Genomic DNA, 20976 nt, shown 5'->3' with positions numbered 1-20976 from the left:
AGGCGTCGGACTGTTGCAGGTGTATCAGCGCTCGCGTGTAATCTGGTATTGTCATGCTGAAGGAGAGGGTGCTCCACGTGTAGTCGAACCCTTCGTACACCGACATGGTTGCGTTACACGCCGCCATGTTACACGCTACAATTCGGAGCCCTCTTGTAATGTCCCCACAGCAAATACCCTCTACCACGCACCAATTAATCATTTTCAATCAAACCATCCACATTTATTCACTTTGGAAAAGTTATCTGATCTGATTTTCTCGTAATATATGCGGCGACAGCTCGTCGACGCCAAAGTATTTTCTAGTGCATTTATTCTTTGAAATAACAGAGATGCATATATGCATTCTCCATAGTTGTTAGAGGGGTAACTAGGACAGCTTCTGGAGTATCTGTTGAGGGATTGACGTGTTTCTGAGAGATACATATTCTGCTTTTCTTCTCGCTAATGCGAGCCAATTAACATTTGTGGCGCTACTGGTTTGTTTGGGAGAGAAAGAGATTGTAAAAGGAAAATAATTGAGGCGTGGAATCACCGGAGATCTGGAAATGTAATGGAGATGGATTTAATACACGATTTCCTCCATAAATAAGGTTTGTGACTTTTTTGTTCTGGACTGAATGAACGAATGAGTTTTTTCTGAATCATTTGTTGATCACGTTGGCCCTGTAATTAGTGGGGAAGTTTCAGCTGTGTCGAAGAGAGCCTGCAATCACTGAGTCTGTGTTAAATCGTCCAAAAAGGCATCGTACACATCTGGAAATCGCAATCTTTCGTAAAAGGAACAAATTGTCCAAACGATTGATTCTCCCGACTGACTGCAGTGTTTAACAGTAATAATAAATGTAAAGATCTCTTACAGCAAGCCAGCCGCTGATTACCAAGACGAAGGACTCCACCAAAGATTCTATTTGGCTGATTCTTTTTATCACTATATCACGTAATGAAATCTTATATTAAAAACTATACATAGATAAAGGAGAGAAAGAGAGAGAGCGAATGAAAATGGGGATAATACTAATAATCCTCCATTAGTCTAATTTTTCGCCTGTCTTATCACGGATCAGCCAAGAACTGGGAGGGCCTTACCTTACTGTATAGACTTATCTGTGAAGGTGAAGAGATCTTAAAGAACAACTGATACACGTCTATACAGACAAGACATTACACAGAGATAGCGGCTAGCTGCATTGATCATCTATTCTTAGATTAAAGAGACGGCAACTTATTATCCGAACATTAAAAAGTTAAACTCTGTTGGCAGAGGACTGCAAATATGTAGACATGAAGAATAAAGATGTCGAATGTTAATAACTTTTGTTTTATTTAAAAAGCTTTAAGAGGTTTCACGTAAATAATTCTGAGGCATTATCTTTCAGCACATCCTCGCATTACGCTCTTCAAAATTAAGAATATACGTAAGACCCGATCATTCTCGTCGCTTACTTTCACGGTTTATACACACATTTATAAAAAGTTTTGCATCACCCCAGTTCCCAGAACTCCTGAAGATAGACGATGCCTGTGGATATTGTATCACAGACACAGTCCCTTTGACTGTTCAGACATGTCACAAAACCCGCCAAAAGATGTAAACAACCACGCATGAGCAGCGCGTATTAGACGGAGGGGGTCCGACAGCCGATCAGTTCCAGTCATTTCACCAGGAAGGAGGTACACGGCGCGTATTTTCTGTAGTTTAACCAAGCCTAGACGGTCAATACCGTGGTTAGATCGCGTCCGCATTCTTACTTTGTGCCAGGAAGGCCTCTCAACAAGGGAAATGTCCACGCGTCACAGAGTGAACCAAAGTAATGTTGCTCGGACATGGAGGAGATACAGAGAGACAGGAACTGTAGATGACATGCCTCGTTCAGACCCCCCAAGGATTACCACTGCAGTGGATGACCGCTACCTATGGATTAGGGCTCGGAGGAACCCTAACAGCAATGAGTATATGTTGAATAATGGTTTCCGTGCAGCCACAGTACGTCGCGTTACGACTCAAACTGTGCGCAATAAGCTGCATGATGCGCAACTTCACTCTCGACGTCCATGGCGAGGTCCATGTTTGCAACCACGACATCATGCAGCGCGGTACAGATGGGCCCAACAACATGTCGAGTGAACCGCTCAGAACCTTTCTCTTCAACGATGAGTTTCATGTATGCCTTCAGCCAGACAATTGTCGGAGATGTGTTTGGAGGCAACCTGATCAGGCTGAACGCTTTAGACACACTGTCCAGCGAATGCAACCAGGAGGGGGTTCCCTGATATTTTGGGGTGGCATTATGTGGGCCCAACGTAAGCCGCTGGTGATCATGGAAGGCGCCGAACGGCTGTGCGGTACATGAATGCCATTCTCCGACCGATGGTGCAATCATATCGACAGCATATTGGCGACGCATTCGTCTTCATGGACGACCATTCGCACCCCCATCGTGCACGTATTGTGAATGACTTCCTTCAGGATAACGACATTGCTCAACTAGAGCGGCCAGCATGTTCTCCAGACATGCCTGGGATATACTGAAAAGGGTTGTTTATGGACGGCGTGACCCACCAACCACTCTGAGGGATCTACGCCGAATCACCGTTGAGGAGTGGGACAATCTGGAGCAACAGTGCCTTGATAAACTTGTGGATAGTATGCCACGACAAATACAGGCATGCATCAATGCAAGAGGATGTACTACTGGGTATTAGTGGTACTGGACACCACCTCTGAAGGTCTCGCTATATGGTGCTATAACTTGCAATGTGCGGTTTTCATGAGCAATAAAAGGAACGGAAATTGTATTTATGTTGACCTCTGTTCCAATTTTATGTACATGTTCCGGAACTCTCGGAACCGAGGTGATGCGAAACTTCTTTTATGTGTGTATAATTACTTTGAAATTGTACCACTGTTATGGTACAGGTTTTTAATGATAAATAAAAATAATTTACATGTAAATTGAAGGTGGAGAAGGAAAGAAAGGAAAGGGAGGAGATCACTCCTGTCAGCTGCAGCAGGACATTATGTGAAATCAGCGGAGAGTGAAAATATATACAGGGCCAGGATTCGAACCCGGCACACATTTTCATTCGTCTCCCCTGATTCCGACTAATGTCCGGCTGCAGAAGAAAGCAGTGATCTCCTCCCTTTCCTTTCTTTCCTTCTCCACTTTCAGTTTACATATAATGTATAACAGCTGCGGAATCTGTGTGGTGTCTGGTCCTTATGTTATGTTCGAAAGAACAGACACCACGCATTCATATAAAAAATAGTTTACCTGACATTAAGGCATCTGCCCTCTAACAAATCAGACGGGCCGGTTTGTATATGCCACGTTTCATTAATCATATTTTATTGACCTTATATTCCTTAAAAGTTCTTTAATATCATCCTTGAAGCGCTTTGCATATGTCACTGCTGACATCACAAACTGTCTGATATAAAGCAACTATTGAAATGCGAAACAATCACTGACGTAAATATCTCCAGTTGCTAATAACCAGAGTGTAAATGCCAGCCTGCGTTCAGGTCCTGTTGGTCGTCTGCATTAAATATTCTTCCTTTTTAATTTCCTTCCCAGTTGTAATGAAAAGCCAGCGAATAGCGTCAACCGACATGTGTGCAACGTTTTGGATTAATGCCAAGGAAAGCTGCAACTGCAAATACCAGTGTTAAGCGCGCTACCGCTAAGCTTATCGCGTTTACTTACAAACTGAGACGCCTAAATTCTTCCTTTCCTACGCCAAATTGTACTTTTTTGTTCTTCATTGTGGCTATAAAGCGCTGTACGGAATATAAGTTAAGTACTTTACCGCGATATCGCTAGTGCAAAAAAAAAAAAAAATACCAAATACTATGCTTTGATGTTCGTTCCTGGTGTTCAAAGTCAAGTGATGCGCACTAGCGAATGCCCTGCGCATTGTTTCTGCTAACACGTTTTCGCTTGTGTTCGCTTCGGTGTAAAGTGGGCTTCACGTTGCAAAAACGCGCGCAGTCTCCCGGGGCTTCCCCATCGCTGTAGCTTCCTGCTCTGTCTTCTTGAAGTCAAGTCCGTAGACGGCTTTGATGACGTCACGCTTTGAGTCAGCAGTGAGGCGGCGGAATCGTCCTCAGCCGTTAGTCAAATTCGACAAGCGCCATTGTTTTCTCGACATAAAATTAACCACGAGTTACATGGTTTTGCATTCAAAATATTTCAAAATACTGTTAAGTGATTTACATTCGAAATTAACAACATAAACGTGCAATGACAGACATTATATTGCGCTCTCTTTGTCGTACATAAGATCTATGTATATTACATTAAATTACTTCGTAATCAGCTTTAGTGCTAGTATACGGTTTAATATTGCATAGATAGATACATACATTAAAAACAAAAAATGCATACGACAAAATATGGTATACACTTTATAGAACAGTAGTAAACGACTCTGGGGTGTCAGGTTCAAGACGAACAAGTCAAAAACGCAGTATCTTTCTGGAAACACTCAGTTTTGAGTTGTTAGTCTTTTACCTACCATACTAGTACTGAAATAGAACAACATAATGCTTAAGTTTTCGACTGTCCTACATCACTACAGTGCCAGTATTGTATATGGGGGCTCCCCTAGGTCTTTTTGCAGCTGCTTCATACTGAACGCCTTTTGTGATTTTGTGAGCTATTTCTTCGATACAAGAACTGGCTTTGATCCTAATAGTTATTTAGTAGCACATTCACCCAAATGTCTATACTATTGCCAGAATTTTCCATTACAGATCTACAGCATTCGCAGGATATTTGAGAGTACTTTAATTCCAACATATCTAAAATTAAATCCCTTGCGGTTATCAAGTTTTACAAGAATTGTCCCAGATTTGTGAGGAACAACAACCTGAAGTATTTGGTAGCTACAGATTTCAACTTCAGCTATTAAGAATGGTGAGTGGTATTTTAGAAATCCATGATTGAAACTGCTAAGGTATCTAACTTCTGCTGGCAATCGAAAGATAAGAGCTGTACTGGACATAAAAGGTTTTCAAGTGTCACACAAGTTAATCTATTACAATCCTTAAAGCTACCATAACCAGCAATAAATATAATAAAAGTCTAAATCACAGCAGTCTATATACATTTCTGCTGCTTCTGCTACAACTTCAGGAAGGAATAGTTCAACATTTACATTCTGCAAAGGGGAAGGATTAATAGCGTGAATATTGTTAGGGACATTCAACCTGAACTCAAACACTGTAATTATAATCACTCATTCTTCTATATTTTTTACAAACATCTGTTCTAAATAATCTGTACACGATGTCCCTAACATTACACTAAGCAGTCCTAAGTAATTGAGCAGATATTCATGCACCTTCACTAATGTCTCAATGGTATGTAATAAAGCTGAAAATGTTTCTATGCTGAGTTTCCCACAGTTCTTGGGAGAAACTATTGCAATCATAACATCCCAATTTTGAAACCAAGTAGCAAATACTTGAGGTTTTCTTGATTCATGCTAATGGGATGCGCTTATTTACCTTAAACGAACCCTCTTTTTTAGGATCCTTAAGATTGTCACCTACTAGTTTCTTATGACTTCTAATCACTCTTTAATGCCATCAACATAAATCCCTACTAATTTTGATACTCTTAACTATTGTGTTCTCGTCAGACAGATGCACAACAAGTACAGGGCTATTACAAATGATTGAAGCGATTTCATAAATTCACTGTAGCTCCATTCATTGACATATGGTCACGACACACTACAGATACGTAGAAAAACTCATAAAGTTTTGTTCGGCTGAAGCCGCACTTCAGATTTCTGCCCCCAGAGCACTCGAGAGCGCAGTGAGACAAAATGGCGACAGGAGCCGAGGAAGCGTATGTCGTGCTTGAAATGCACTCACATCAGTCAGTCATAACAGTGCAACGACACTTCAGGACCAAGTTCAACAAAGATCCACCAACTGCTAACTCCATTCGGCGATGGTATGCGCAGTTTAAAGCTTCTGGATGCCTCTGTAAGGGGAAATCAACGGGTCGGCCTGCAGTGAGAGAAGAAACGGTTGAACGCGTGCGGGCAAGTTTCACGCGTAGCCGCGGAAGTCGACGAATAAAGCAAGCAGGGAGCTAAACGTACCACAGCCGACGGTTTGGAAAATCTTACGGAAAAGGCTAAAGCAGAAGCATTTCTTAAACAGGAGATTGGAAAACCGATGGATCGGTCGTGGTGGAGATCATGATCAACAATTAATGTCATGGCCTCCACGCTCTCCCGACTTAACCCCATGCGATTTCTTTCTGTGGGGTTATGTGAAAGATTCAGTGTTTAAACCTCCTCTACCAAGAAACGTGCCAGAACTGCGAGCTCGCATCAACGATGCTTTCGAACTCATTGATGGGGACATGCTGCGCCGAGTGTGGGAGGAACTTGATTATCGGCTTGATGTCTGCCGAATCACTAAAGGGGCACATATCGAACATTTGTGAATGCCTAAAAAAACTTTTTGAGTTTTTGTATGTGTGTGCAAAGCATTGTGAAAATATCTCAAATAATAAATTTATTGTAGGGCTGTGAAATCGCTTCAATCATTTGTAATAACCCTGTACAGTATTTGGATAACAAACCCTGTATGAAAGGCCAGGAGCAAGCTTTACAATGTTAAGTTTTTGTTTTCATATATTTGTCAGGTATGCTTAAAACTACAATGTTTTACGTTGTTTACGTCAGACATAGATGGATAACAAATGTATTATTCTTCTCATTCACTTACTTCTAAGGTTTTTGAGTAAGAGCACTAAATCAAAAAGTAGAAAAAAATTTTACTGCTGTCACATGGATTAGCAATGTGAGCATGAGTTGTTGTATCACTGCATAATATTTTATATAGCGTGACATTGATGTTACTATTATCAGTAACGATATATACAACATTACAACAAATTTCGTGATGTATTCTTAGGATAATCACTGCTGTCAGAGTAAAAATTCACCATCTAAGTTTTTGCAGGAGCTAATACCACTATATCCTTGTTATTAGACAAAATTTATTTAATTATGAATGTCTGGACAGTAGAAGCTGCTTCATATCCATCAAATTACTGGCCATCTCTACCAGTCTCTTACCTTTGTATGTAATTTTTGGTTTCACAGAAATTGCATCCAGTCGACAGCACACCAAATTATCATATGGTTCAAGGTGTTCAAGCATAGTTTACGAATACTTTTTAAGAGATTCGTTTATTCCAATGTTAATACCGGAGAAATTAAACTTTTTCAAATGGTGTGAATGTGGCATAATAGTAATTTTCAACTCTCGCAAAAATTTATTTCTGGGAATGAAAAGAAAGCATTGTAAGCAGAGATAAACAATACTGACGAAATCCTCAGCTGCTCATTTATGAACTTAAGACCTAATATTGTATCGTCATCATCTTTACATTTTTCTATGCATTCAGTTAGTAGTTCTGGACTCTACATACATTTTTCTTAAGCTAATTTCTCAACCCGCAATATTTTTAATAGTGATTAATAAATTTTCCGATTTAGCATATGTATTAGATAGAAGTTGTAATTCTAAAATCCGATGAAACGTTTTAGCTTCTATGTTTACATTATCATACACTACAGGGTGATTTAAAAAGAAAAACATATTGCAGTTGTTCATTACAAATTACAAAATATGGAAACACATTCTCATGTAACTAGGTAGAGGATGGTTCAAAGTTTTGATACAGCTGCGCTGTTCTTTGTAGTAACATGGGGACTACATCATAAAAGAAATCATTTTGCGTGTTGTAATTTTCGCAAAGCCAATCGGTTGCACTGTTCAAGTGATACGTGTATTCCGCCATCGATTCAGCGAGAAGCTGCCTCTGCACAAGTAGATTTACGACTGGCACAAAACAATTTGGAAGTTGTTTGTATTGCAATGATAAGAGCACTGGTCAGTCATGCACGTCTGGTGAAAATGTAAAGCGCATCCGAGATGCGTTCGCTCGGAGCCCTCGGAAATCCACGAGGTGGGTAGGGCAAGAACTTCAACGTCCTCAAACGACGGTGTGGCGTATTCTGGGTCTGTTCACAAAGTTTATGGACCTTTTTTTTGGGGAGGAAACTTGGACAGGAATGTCATGACGCAAATTTCTTGTTTCCTCAATTTCACGAAGATTCCAATGATTTCATTTCTATGAATAACGGCGCCCCGCTTCACTATCACATTGAGCTGCGGCCTTATCTTAACAACATACACGGCGTTGGACTGGAAGAGGTGGACGTTCATTGCTCTTCGCTTCTCAGATCACCTGACCCCACCCCTTCCGATTTTTCTCTCTGTGGGTACATATAAGTCAGTATTTGTCCCACGTATGGCAGCTGCTATTATAGGTCTGAGAAATGTAATTATTGAAGCTGTCGTTTCAGTAAACAGGGACCTGTTGTTTCGAGTGTGGAATAAAGTGGACTACTGTTTTGATGTTTCTCGAGCAACGCGTAGTGCTCATGTTGAGTGTATGTTACAGTCTGTGTTTGAACATAAAACTTTGAATTTACCAAGCGACATTCGCAATGTGTTTCTATCTGTAACAGTTTGTCTGTAATAAACAACTCAAATCATTTCTTTCTTTTGAATCACCCTGTGTGTAAGTTTCAAAATTATTGTTCAGGGTAAATGATCATTGTGCGTTGTAATTAGCCAATGGTTAAATCCGCCTTGATTTTTCTAATATCATCGAAATTGTAAACTTTGTTTTCTGAGAATCAATTTACATATTTCACGTTTTCAGTGAACTTTTCTTCGGACTTCTGAGTGTGTGGAACATCAGGAGAGACAAACACTTAGGTAAATTTGGTAATAAACATGGAACAGCACCACTTTCCAAATCCAACTTTTTACGAGGGACTACTAGTATAGAACCTAAAAAAGAATACGCCTTCCTTCAGTATCAATATCCATGTTTGTTGAAATCCATAAAATAATTTGCAAGCTGTTAATAATGAATTAGCATAAGGTAGAGTTGCCCAGATTTTCCAAATAACTGCATCTTCAGGAAAATGCAGGCTGCGAACTCTGTCTTCTTTGTAACTACCAGATCTTCCACCGGATTTTTTGTATCCACATCTTCCTCTTTCTTTCAGGAGAAGGAAAAAACCACTGGCACATAATCCCCTTTACAATAATCGGATTTTCAGCTAGGGACAGACGGCTTCTACGTATAGCACCAATGAAAAAGAACGCGAAACACACACTCGCCTGCACGATTGTCTGACCCATTGAAACAGTTGATAGTGTTCCAGCCAATTCTGCACAAGACCTGTGTTTATCACGAAGGCAGTGCTACCTGACTTTCAAGGACGCCAACGATATTACAAGAAAATGAGCTGCTGATGTCGATATTTTTATTAATCAATAATGGTACCTTTACAAGCTCGTTTCTGAAGAATATTGAAGAGCTTTATTTCCGGACAGGCCTTCAATTGACGCCCATAGACTTATTGCGGAGCTAATACAGATTTACATCGGAGTCGACGAGGTAACGGACGGTGAGTAGAAGGCACTAGAAAACACACAGGAGCAATATGTATTAAGACCACAAAGGGATGTCTTTATCCTGCATAGGAGACCAAATGACGAATGCTGATGCAGATGAAGTTGTCTGCCTGCCATATGGAGGACCGGTGGTTTTTTTGTTGGTAGGAAGGCAGGAACGGGATATACTCAGTCACATGAGGCTAATTGACGAGCTGTATGAACAAGAAGCAGCTTCTCATAGGTCTGAAAATGTGCCAACCGCTGGAAGAGCAGTGTACTGACCCCATGCCCATCTCGGAGTAGCACTTGCAAACTACGTCCTCTATTATTTGCTAGATGTATTCCAATCTCTGTCTTCCTGTACAATTTTTACCCTCTATAATTCCCTCTAGTACCACCGAAGTTATTCCCTGGTGTTTTAACTGATGTCCAACCATCCTACCCCTTCCTGTCAATGTTTCCCGTACATTCTTTTTCGCACCTATTCTGCGGAGAATCTCCTTATTCCTTTCCTTATCAGCCCACCTCTCCACCCTTCCATACTGCATCCTAATCACACTGTAAGGCAGAGGATGACATGGCGTCTGGTCAACATCGTGGCCAACATTGTGCCCGATCGTAGAAATTTATTTTTTTACTTACTGGGCGACTTTGATGTGTGGTTCACCCCCATCGCTTTAGAACGATTTTTGAAACTGGGATTCATTAACATTCTTCCTTCGTGAAGTATGACAATTCTGTTCATTGCATATGGATGTGTGAGAGTCCAGAGTTAAATTTATGTTATTGATAATGGACATGGTTAGAAGGAAAATCTGTTCTTGCGAGACATCCTTTACGATGTCCCTCTCCGGCGAATAAACCACCTTCAGCAGTTTCCCATATTCTTTTTTCGTAAAAGACTGTAGAATGAGTTAAAATTTAATCCAGGACACAATTTGGAGATCATAAATCGCGCGCTTGCGATCTTCCTTGTCTTTCTGCCTCAATTTCAACCACGAAAACACGTCTTTCGTGGCTGGGCTTTGAAGCCGCTAGCGACAAGCCTATCTCGAGAGCGTACAGTGACTCAGCAATCTGGATGCCTCCTCTAAAGTCCCGTTAGCTGCAAAAAGAACGACCTGCAGCAAAGCAGTGACGTGCCATTATTTGCTGTGCTTGCGGCAGACTTGGAACTGTGAAGTAGAGAGCAGATATAGTAAACTGACACTGTGAACGACTCGCGAGCTGTCAGATGCATGCTGAATCGCAGAGTATATATACAGTATTCCGAAAGTGCAGATACATTTATCCCGAACGGATTAAGTTATCACAAATGATATCACGTACAGTTTCCCCTTGAATTGATGTAACAAAATTTTGCAGAAATTTATGCATCCACATCAGCAAGTTCTTCTTTTTTTTTTTTAGGGTATAGTACCAATTCTCTTGTGGCGAAAGTGTATATTTTTTACGGCAGTTCTGGTGCAATAAGTTGTGATAACTGATATCACTTGTTTATTCTTAGCCCAATTTTTCTCATGGTAGAATCGCTGTCGTCTTAACACTGTGGGACTGTGGAGTGGAGTGGAGTGGAGTGTACGCTTTAATGATGCAGCCAGACGGTAAAAAAATGGGAGCCTGATTCCAAATTCCAGCTCGGACACTTCCCTTACACTGGCAAATAATGATCAAGATGTTTTAACACAGAATACATTCCATTGCGAAGATAAAAAAATAATTCCGCAAACAATCTATATTCCCATCCATCAGTTTTCAGGCATGCAGCGAGAGAAACTTCATTTCATGAACCAATATTTCGGCCGTATACCTTTCGGCCATCTTCCCACCGAGCTGATAGACTGAAGCTATAGTAATTGCATCCGTTACTCTAAACACGCCCTAAAACTAGTAGATTAATCAATATGAAAAATATCAAGATGCAAAACTATATGATTTTAATTAACCTTTCTATGCATTATCCGCTCTTCCAGTAGTACTAGTCAAGGGCATATCCCGAATCTGAGGTGATGCGGGTTAGAGGCGGCGTCCAATTCGTACACCATCTGATCAAACGTATCCGGACACCTCTAAGTAACTAGATATCACGAAAGGCGGACCCGCCAGTACAAGAGGAGGCGGAGAAGCAGGAACAGCAGGAGAGCTCTGTGTCTTCGAACGTGGACTAGCCACTGGATGCCACGTGACTATCAGATCCATCGAGGACATTTCAACCCTTCTAAAGCTGTCCATCTCGACTGTTGGTGAAGTGATTGTGACGCGGAAACGTGAAGGAAGAACTACAGCTAAACCAAGACCAGACGGACCTCTAGTACTGACGAAGAGGGGCTATCGGTCATTGCAGAAGGTAGTTGTAAAGAATCGCGTGAAATCGGCGGAAGGAATTGGCATTATTTGAATTACTGCGAGCATGTAATGAGAGAACGAACTCGTGAAGGTAACGTCTTAGACTTTCTAGAAACAAACAGACGCCGGCCGCTGTGGCCGAGCGGTTCGAGGCGCTTCAGTCCGCAACCGCGCCGCTGCTACTGTCGCGGGTTCGAATCCCGCCTCGGGCATAGATGTGTGTGATGTCCTTAGGTTAGTTAGATTTAATAGTTCTATGTCTAGGGGACTGATGACCTCAGATGTTAAGTCTCATAGTGCTTAGGGTCATTTGAACAAACACAACTGAACTTACGAATCAGTTAACGTAGAGGTAGGTATGAGTGATCATAAGGCTGTGATAGCAACTATGACTACGGATGTTACAAGGAATGTTAAGAAACGTAGAAAAATAAAACTTCCTGGCAGATTAAAACTGTGTGCCCGACCGAGACTCGAACTCGGGACCTATGCCTTTCGCGGGCAAGTGCTCTACCAGCTGAGCTACCGAAGCACGACTCACGCCCGGTACTCACAGCTTTACGTCTGCCAGTACCTCGTCTCCTACCTTCCAAACTTTACAGAAGCTCTTATGCGAACCTTGCAGAACTAGCACTCCTGAAAGAAAGGATATTGCGGAGACATGGCTTAGCCACAGCCTGGGGGCCCCAGATTTTCACTCTGCAGACATGGCTGTGGCCCCCACGCTGTGGCTAAGCCATGTCTCCGCAATATCCTTTCTTTCAGGAGTGCTAGTTCTGCAAGGTTCGCAGAAGAGCTTCTGTAAAGTTTGGAAGGTAGGAGACGAGGTACTGGCAGAAGTAAAGCTGTGAGTAGGTGGCGTGAGTCGTGCTTCGGTAGCTCAGTTGGTAGAGCACTTGCCCGCGAAAGGCAAAGGTCTCGAGTTCGAGTCTCGGTCGGGCACACAGTTTTAATCTGCCAGGAAGTTTCATATCAGCGCACACTCCGCTGCAGAGTGAAAATCTCATTCGGGGAACGTAGAAAAATATTTTTACGTAGGAAGAGTGACAGGATACTAATGGCAGAGTATCTGAGGAGTCAACATCAAATATTCGGACTGAAGACGAAAGTATAGAGCGGAAATGGAAAAAAATTCAAAAGCATCATTCAGTATGCCTTAGACAGGATCTCCCGAGCAAAGTCTCAACGGGTCGAAAAGACTGTTGTGTTAGAGACTGCTGCGTAAATAAAGAGAACTTCTTCACAGATTCAAGAGAAGTCATACCCTAGCTGACAAACGAAAGCTGAACGAAGCGAAAGTGAGCGTAAGGAGAGCAATGAGAGAAGCGTGTAATGACTTGCAAAGCAAAATTTCGTCAACTGAGCTGCGTAAAAACACTAAGAAGTTTTGCTCTTACCTAAAATCAGTAAGCGGATCGAAAGCATCTATTCAGTCATTCAGTGGCCATACTGGCTGCGAAACGGAAGATAACGGAGAGAATGCTGAAATACTGAATTCGGTCTACCGAAATTGTTCCATTGAGGAAGGTCGTAATACAGTCCCTCCTTTCAATCACTGTGCGCGCGTCGGAAAGATGGATACTGAAATAACCGTCACGGAGTAGAAAAGCAACTACAAACGCGGATGACATACCTGTACGATTCTACAAAGATTATGCGAAAGTACTTCTTCCCCTTTTAGCAGCAGTATATCGTAGTTCGCTGGAGTAGCGAAGGGTGCCTAGCGACTGGAAAAGAGTACAGGTCATTCCCGTTTTCAAGAAGGGTCGTGGGACAGATGCACATAATTATTGATGTCGATCTATTATAGAACTATGGAACATGTTTTGTGCTCAAGAATTATGACGTATCTGGGAAACAAGAATGTACTCTGCAAAAATCAACATGGATTACGCAAATACAGTTCGCTTATTTCTTCCAGGAAATCCATAGCGCTGTATACTACGACGCTCAAGTTGTTCCCATGTTCCTTGACATCAAAAGGCACTTGACACTTTCCCGCGGTGCTGTTCCGTAAAAAAGATTGAGCTTACCGAGTATCGGACCAGATTTGCAACTGGATTCGAGACTTCCTTGCAGACAGAACTCAATAAGTCTCTCTTAACGGAACGAAATATACAGATGAGAAGGTAATTTCGTGAGTATCCGGAGAAAGTGTGGCTGTTTACAATATATACAAATGATCTAGTAGAAATAATCGGAAGCTCTTTAAGACTGTGCGCAGATTATGCGGTCGTCTATAAGAAAGTAGCAACGCCAGAAGATAGTAGAGATTTGCAGAATGACCTGCAGAGTGTTGGTGAATGGTGCAGGCTGTGGCAGTTGGCCCTGAACGCAAATAAACGCAACATATCGCGCATACACAAGAAGAGAAATCCACTACTGTGCAACTACAGTACTAATGAGATACCTACCGTAAAATATCTAGAAGTAACTATCCAGAGCGATCTTAAGTGGAATGACCACATAAAACAAATAGTAGGGAAAGATCCATAGGAAAAATCTTAAGGAAATGTAATTCAGCCACGAAGAAAGTGGTTTGTAAGTTGCTTGTTTGACCTATTATTGAGTACTGTTCGTTAATCTGGGACCCTTACCAGGTAGGACTAATAGAAGATATGCAGGCTGAACATCAACAAAACCGAAAAACTGCAGGGACGGATTTCTGATTGGAAATGGAGGATAAAAGGTCCTATGAACATGTGTCCGGAAATGCATCATTGCCACGGTAGGTAGTGCTGACGAGTGAGAGTTCCTCTGACTACATGCCGCGCCTGTAGCCCACAGATGACGATTATGCAGACTGATGACGCTTGTTCAGGTAAAGGTTGCTTTGTCGGTAATGAAGACTGATGGCAGAAATCCTATAATTCTGATGGTCTGGTGCAAAAACCGTCGACAAAATCTCTCCCATTCAGGGTAATCCGCTGCTGGTAATCCTTGCACTCCGTTGCAAAAAAATAGTTCAAATGGCTCTGAGCTGTATGGGACTTAACTGCTGTGGTCATCAGTCCCCTAGAACTTAGAACTACTTAAACCTAACTAACCTAAGGACATCACACACATCCATGCCCGAGGCAGGATTCGAACTTGCGACCGTAGGGGTCACGCGGCTCGAGACTGTAGCGCCTAGAACCGCACGGCCACTCCGGCCGGCACTCCGTTGTAGGTAATAGGGATAGTAGTGGTTGTCATGTAGGATAGACATAACCGTACTTTGGCTTACACCATGTTGGCGGGCTACTTGCTTGGAGTTTGTACTAGGTTCGTCTCAGTATCCTGTAGAACGTGGTCCTTCAAATCTAGTGTACGCACAGTCAACCGCCTCTCTGCACGTTCGTCTTCTCAGAGGCGCCATGAACACACAAATGCCCAAGAAGGGTTTGAAATGTTATATGACGTTGTTCGTGTCTGTGAGGGTACTTGTTTGGATATAGCTGTGCTACCTTTCAAGCGTTTCCATCTGCTTGGCAATACACAAACATCATCTCGGCTTCTTCCCGTCATGAATACCGGACCATTTTGCATTACTCTGCGTCGGTTATACAGCCCGCGACACACAAGGAACACACGCCACATAGAGGAACTTTCATCCGTCAGCGCCATCTACCGTGGCAGAGATGCATATCCGGACACATCTTCAAAGAACCTTTTGTCCTCCATCTCCGGCCGGCCGCTGTGAGCGAGCGGTTCTAGGCGCTTCAGTCCGGAACCACGCGGCTGCTTCGGTCGCAGGCTCGAATCCTGCCTAGGGCATGGATGTGTGTGAAGTCCTTAGGTTAGTTAGGTTTAAGTAGTTCTAAGTCTAGGGGACTGATGACTTCAGATGTTAAGTGTCATAGTGTTTAGGGCCATTTAAACCAGTTGAACCTCCATCTGCAGTCCCTGTAGTATATCGATTTCATTAACGTTCAACCTGTAGAAAATATCCAAAGAAGAGCGGCGCGTTTCGTCGCAGGATCGTTCGGTTGGAACGAGAGCTTTACAGAGATATTCAACGAACTCCAGTTGCAGGCGCTACAAGACAGGCATTTCGTATCGCTTAGAGGTTTACTATCGAAATTTCGAGAGTGCGGGACAACAGATTACTTCGGACCACATACACCTCGCTAAATGACCACGAGGAGAAAATTCGAGATATTAGAGGTAATTGAGACGTTCATTCTTCCAACGAGCCGTTCGCGATTGGAACAGGGAAGGGCGGATCAGTTAGTGGTACCAGAAGTACACCCCACCACTCAATGAGATATCTTGCGGAGTATTTATGCAGTTGTAGATGTAGACTACTATCTTCGCTTTTAATGCAGAAAACTGCAACAACAGGCATAACGTTTAAATATATTACTTCTTTGCTACTACCACTATTCACACAGCGTTTTGCAGACTGTATCCATAGCTCGGTTATGAAATTCAGCACTTTGTGGACCAGTAATGGTTAGCCTCATGAACATTTTAAACACGATGTTACAGGAATCATTTTGCTGTTTTCTCCTGGTATAATCTTGTAAGGCGAGGTAACGTAGTGCGAAATCAAAACTTATGTTTGCATAGAACGTAGTCAGGGTACATACAGAATATTATACAGCCAGTTCCAAGAACATTTTCACAAGACGCTGAACGCGTGCAGTTTCAGCAAAATAATGGTCATCCCTTACCGTTCGTACGTTCTGAACAGTTATGAAGAGCACCGTTCAAACTGCACTGATTTTCACAGACGCTACACTAGATGTCCGCAGCTCGTGGTCTCGCGGTAGCGTTCTCGATCTCGGGGTCCCGGGTTCGATTCCCTGCGGGATCAAGGATTTTCACCTGCCTCGAGATGACTGGGTGTTGTTGTGTCGTCTTCATCATCATTATTCATCCTCATTACGGTCGGAGGAAGGCAAGGACCTTGCCTAATACGGGGGTGCGGGTCTCCTGCATCGTCCCCTGCGCTCTGTTACGGAGTATGGGACTCCATCATCATCACACTAGGTCATTTCGCTCTTTCATCAACCGAATATAATATTGTAGCCGTTCATGGTGCAATTCGAATAACGTAAAGATTTGTACACAAAGGTTTATGAATGTCTGTGAATGTTTGCCGATGACGCTGTAGTCCGTGGAAAAGTGCCTTGTTTAAGTGACTGTAGGAGGACACAGGGTAACTTGAATAGCATTTCTATTTGGTGTGACGAATACCAGCTTGCTATAGATGTGGAAAAATGTAAGTTAATGCAGATGAGTAGAAAAAACAATCCTGTAACGTTCCAATACTGTATTAGTGGTGTGCTGCTTAACACATTCTCCTCGATTAAATATCCAGGCGGAACATAGTAAAGCGACATGAAATGGAAGGAGCACGCGAAGTCAGCTGTTGTAAAGGCGAATGTTCGGCTATCGTATACTGCGAGCAGTCGAGGTCAGTGTAGCTCATCCACAAAAGAGACCACGTACAGAACACTTTTGTGACCTGTTCTTGCAATGGTACTAGATACCCTTCGCTAACCACGACATGCTGATTTATGGATGTATTAAATGACCTGGCCTCTGAAGTCAAAACAAAGACGCTTTAGAATACAGCAGGCTCCAAGTCTAACCACCATAAATTTCACGAAACTTCATTGAAACCGTGAAATGTATTACAGCAGACAAAAAATTACTAACTCCTATTTTCAGCAGTTATAATACTGATTGTGGTATATTGTTACACGTCCACCTGGAAGCGGTATTCCTTTTTTATCCTCTGTAAAAACTTGGAGCGGATCTTCAGCTACAGATGCAACACGCCGAATTCTGCACGCCACAACATTGCCCGATAAGCATTGTAATGTTGTGGTTTTACACGCTTACCTTCGTTTAGGACAGATGCACTTGCGCCATACACTGACTCAGCTCTCTGCTTCTGCCGCCACTGCGACGTCAGAGCCGCTACTAAGCCGTGGGCTGTCGCGTTGCTTATGTTTGTTTGACATTGGCAACGAGCTCCCTAGTGCGCGTGCGCAAGTTGGCGACTCCCACCACGAGAGCCTCGCGCGGAAGGAGATAAGCCGGTGCCGGCTGCATCAGTAAAACCGAGATGCTACGGGAAATGACTACTGGGACCAAAATAAAACGTAGCGGAATGTGCGTAAATTTACAAAATTATTCAATATCGATCTTTCCAATATCGGCGAACAGTCGCTGGACTAGTCAAAACCCCAAAGTACCTAGGAGTATCTCTTCGGGCCGACCAAATACATCCTCAGGGAAGGCAAATGTAAGACTGAGGTTTATTGGAAGAACAGTAACAAGTGCAATTCACTTAGGGAACAGATACCTTACGAAACGCTTGTATCGATCAATTCTTGGTTATTGATTGTTCGGTGCCCAAACGAAGTTGGAATAATGGAAAAGAGATGGATAGAGAATGAGAGAAAGAGAGAGAGAGGGAGAGGGAAAAGGAGCCAACGTGAATCTGAGCATCCTACTAGCCTCATGTTAACTTCGGTGCACTGACTCGAATACGAACCGCGGAATGTCAATCCGAAAAGCTTCCATTCTAACTTCTCCTCTGACGACCAGCTCCTGTACCTCAACCACCTATGGTCTCACCGACTCAGTTATTATAAATATGCCATTTCTGTGCCCATTGACCTTGACAAAGCGTATGACCTTGTACGGTATTCCAGCCTCCATGCATGTCATGTACTTCATATCAATTGTGCCAGCCTCATTACTCCCTTTCTATCCAACCATTCAGCCTGTGGGACCAGAAACTACATTACTCGTCCCATTTTCTATCTCGCCATCCCGCTATAGGTGTGCTTCGAAGCTCTGCCATTCAGGCTCTAGCCGGCATTATTGTCTTGAGAGATTCAGTAACTGTATTGAAAAATGGTTCGAATGGCTCTGAGCACTATGGGACTTAACTTCTGAGGTCATCAGTCCCCTAGAACTTAGAACTACTTAAACCTAACTAACCTAAGGACATCACAAACATCCATGCCCGAGGCAGGATTCGAACCTGCGACCGTAGAACTGTATTGAAATTTAAGATAGCTATCATTATTGTTTCGTCTCACCTGTGCGTTTTTAATTACATTACATGTTTCAGTCACTCTGACATGTGGTTCTGAGTAGACAAGAAGGGTTGCTGATGCAACTACATAGATCTGAAGATGATGCAGAGTGATTTAAACATGTAATATAATTAAAAATGTGCAACTGAGATGGAACATTAAACGAGAATTATCCTAAATATATCGCATTCTATCTCTCATTCATTGTCAGGCGATACCTGGCAATTGGTCCTGAAAACGGTCCTGTATACCATCTAAACTGCTGATATCTTAAGCCACTCCTCGTGTCCACCTCCTCCAGCACTCTGATGACACAACTTCTCTAGTCCTATATCCCACCCACCAGAAACCCCAACGACCCCCTCATCTCCAGGCTACGTCCTGGTGTGACCAGTGGCTCTCAAAATCAACCATTCCAAGGGTCAGGCAATAGTTATTGAACGAACCATTCACAATTCCATGACTTCTACCTCACCACTTTATCTAAACACTAAAATACCTAGGACTTGCCCTTGACAGTAAACTGACATTGAAACAGTACCTACTAACCAGCCAACAAAATGCCCACAACAGACTAAAACTGCTAACCTGTCAAAGATAGAGATTGCAACCCCTTCACCATACTCTACATCTACAAAGCCGTAGTCCAACCAGTCCTCTCTTGTGGCAATGTCGCTTGGATACCTGCTCAGCGAAAATGTAACCACTTTCTCCAAATCCTCGAACCCCTTGAACTCCGCCTTTCTTCTCCCACACTGTACAACTGTAGATTTCTTACACTTCCCACAAACTCGGACACAAATCAACCTATCGTTTCACCAAAGCATATTAATCCTCATACTCTCCCACACTTGTACCAAGACACCCCATAAACCTTACACATAGACACTCTCAAAGCCCAATTACAATGAAGCTTTGACCACTCCCCATACCAAACAATTTAATACACCCAGAGATCTAACAGTCTTTCCTGCTTCCTCTCCATGTTAACATAGCACCACTTCACCCCACCCCATTAATTTCCTCCACATTTCCAAACGCTTGGTGTTCGGGAGTCCTCCTCAATCTCTTCCATTCCACATCTTCTCCAAAACATTCTGCCCCCCTCCACCACCACCAACAGCCGTCCTTACCTGCTGCTCCAGTTAAGTGAAATGTTCCGTTTTTACGAAGACTATCGTCAGTTTCCTGTGTTTCAAAAAAGGTAACAAGATTTCACTTAACATCTGAGTCTTGCCTCAGTGCTAACACCAGTTCTCATCAGATAACCACATTAAGCGCTGCCATGCTTGGCTAACACTTGGATGGGTGATCTACCAGGTCTGCCGAGTGCTGTTGCCAAGTGGGGTGCACTCAGCTATTGTGGGGCAAATTGACTGAGCAGTAGCAGCTTCGACCTTGTAAACACGGAAGAGCGGTGTGCTGACCAAATGCCCCTCCATATCTGTGTCCATTAACACATATGGGCTGAGGATGACAGGGTGGTTGGTTGGTAACTTTGGGCTTTCGAGGCCTTTACGGACAGGTAGTATTATGTACAACCACCTATTCCAATAATTTTAAAAACACTTATATGTTTTATACGTTAATTTTTTGTTAGAAATTGCACTGGTGAGCCAAAACATTACCACCTGCTTAATGTGTCATTACAGAAGCGATTCTGCGTTGCCGGTAAGTTTCCTGAGGTGTGTGAAACCAGATGCTTACACACCAGTCACGCAGTTTCCGTAAATTACGTGCCGATGACATTCATGCATGGAGCCGGCGCCCAACACCATCCCAGATGTGCTGCGTTAGGTACAGATCAGGCGAATTTCGTGGCCAAGGCATCTATGTGAGGTGACTATCATGATGTTCAAATCAATGTAACACGGTTCTGGTCTTCTAACGTGGACAGTTATCCTGCCGGAAGGTGCGCGTTTGTGTCGGGATATTAAGCACGAGGGATGCCAGTGTTCCACAATAATGTTCACATAGTCCACTATTGCCATGGTGCCTTCGATTACTGCCACAGATCGCAAGGTAGCCCAGGTGAATGTCCTTCATAGGATTATACCGCCCAAACTGGACTACATTTGTGGG

At 42.8% G+C, this 20976-nt stretch overlaps 1 protein-coding gene across 2 annotated transcripts in view; it reads right to left on the bottom strand.

Annotated features, from left to right (window-relative positions):
• The window catches only part of LOC124775036 (probable multidrug resistance-associated protein lethal(2)03659), a 294648-nt gene extending 276860 nt beyond the window's left edge, over positions 1-17788 (bottom strand). For both annotated transcript variants that reach the window (XM_047249811.1, XM_047249810.1), the window contains exon 1: positions 17687-17788. The gene's annotated coding sequence lies outside the window, so the exon portion shown is untranslated. The remainder of the gene's footprint in view (positions 1-17686) is intronic.
• Positions 17789-20976: the final 3188 nt, after the last annotated feature.

Source organism: Schistocerca piceifrons, chromosome 2 (genome assembly GCF_021461385.2).
Source record: "Schistocerca piceifrons isolate TAMUIC-IGC-003096 chromosome 2, iqSchPice1.1, whole genome shotgun sequence".
In the NCBI taxonomy this organism is placed as follows: Eukaryota; Metazoa; Arthropoda; class Insecta; order Orthoptera; family Acrididae; genus Schistocerca; species Schistocerca piceifrons.
The sequence above is the reverse complement of the archived record's forward strand: the minus strand, read 5'-3'. Positions and strand labels throughout refer to the sequence as shown.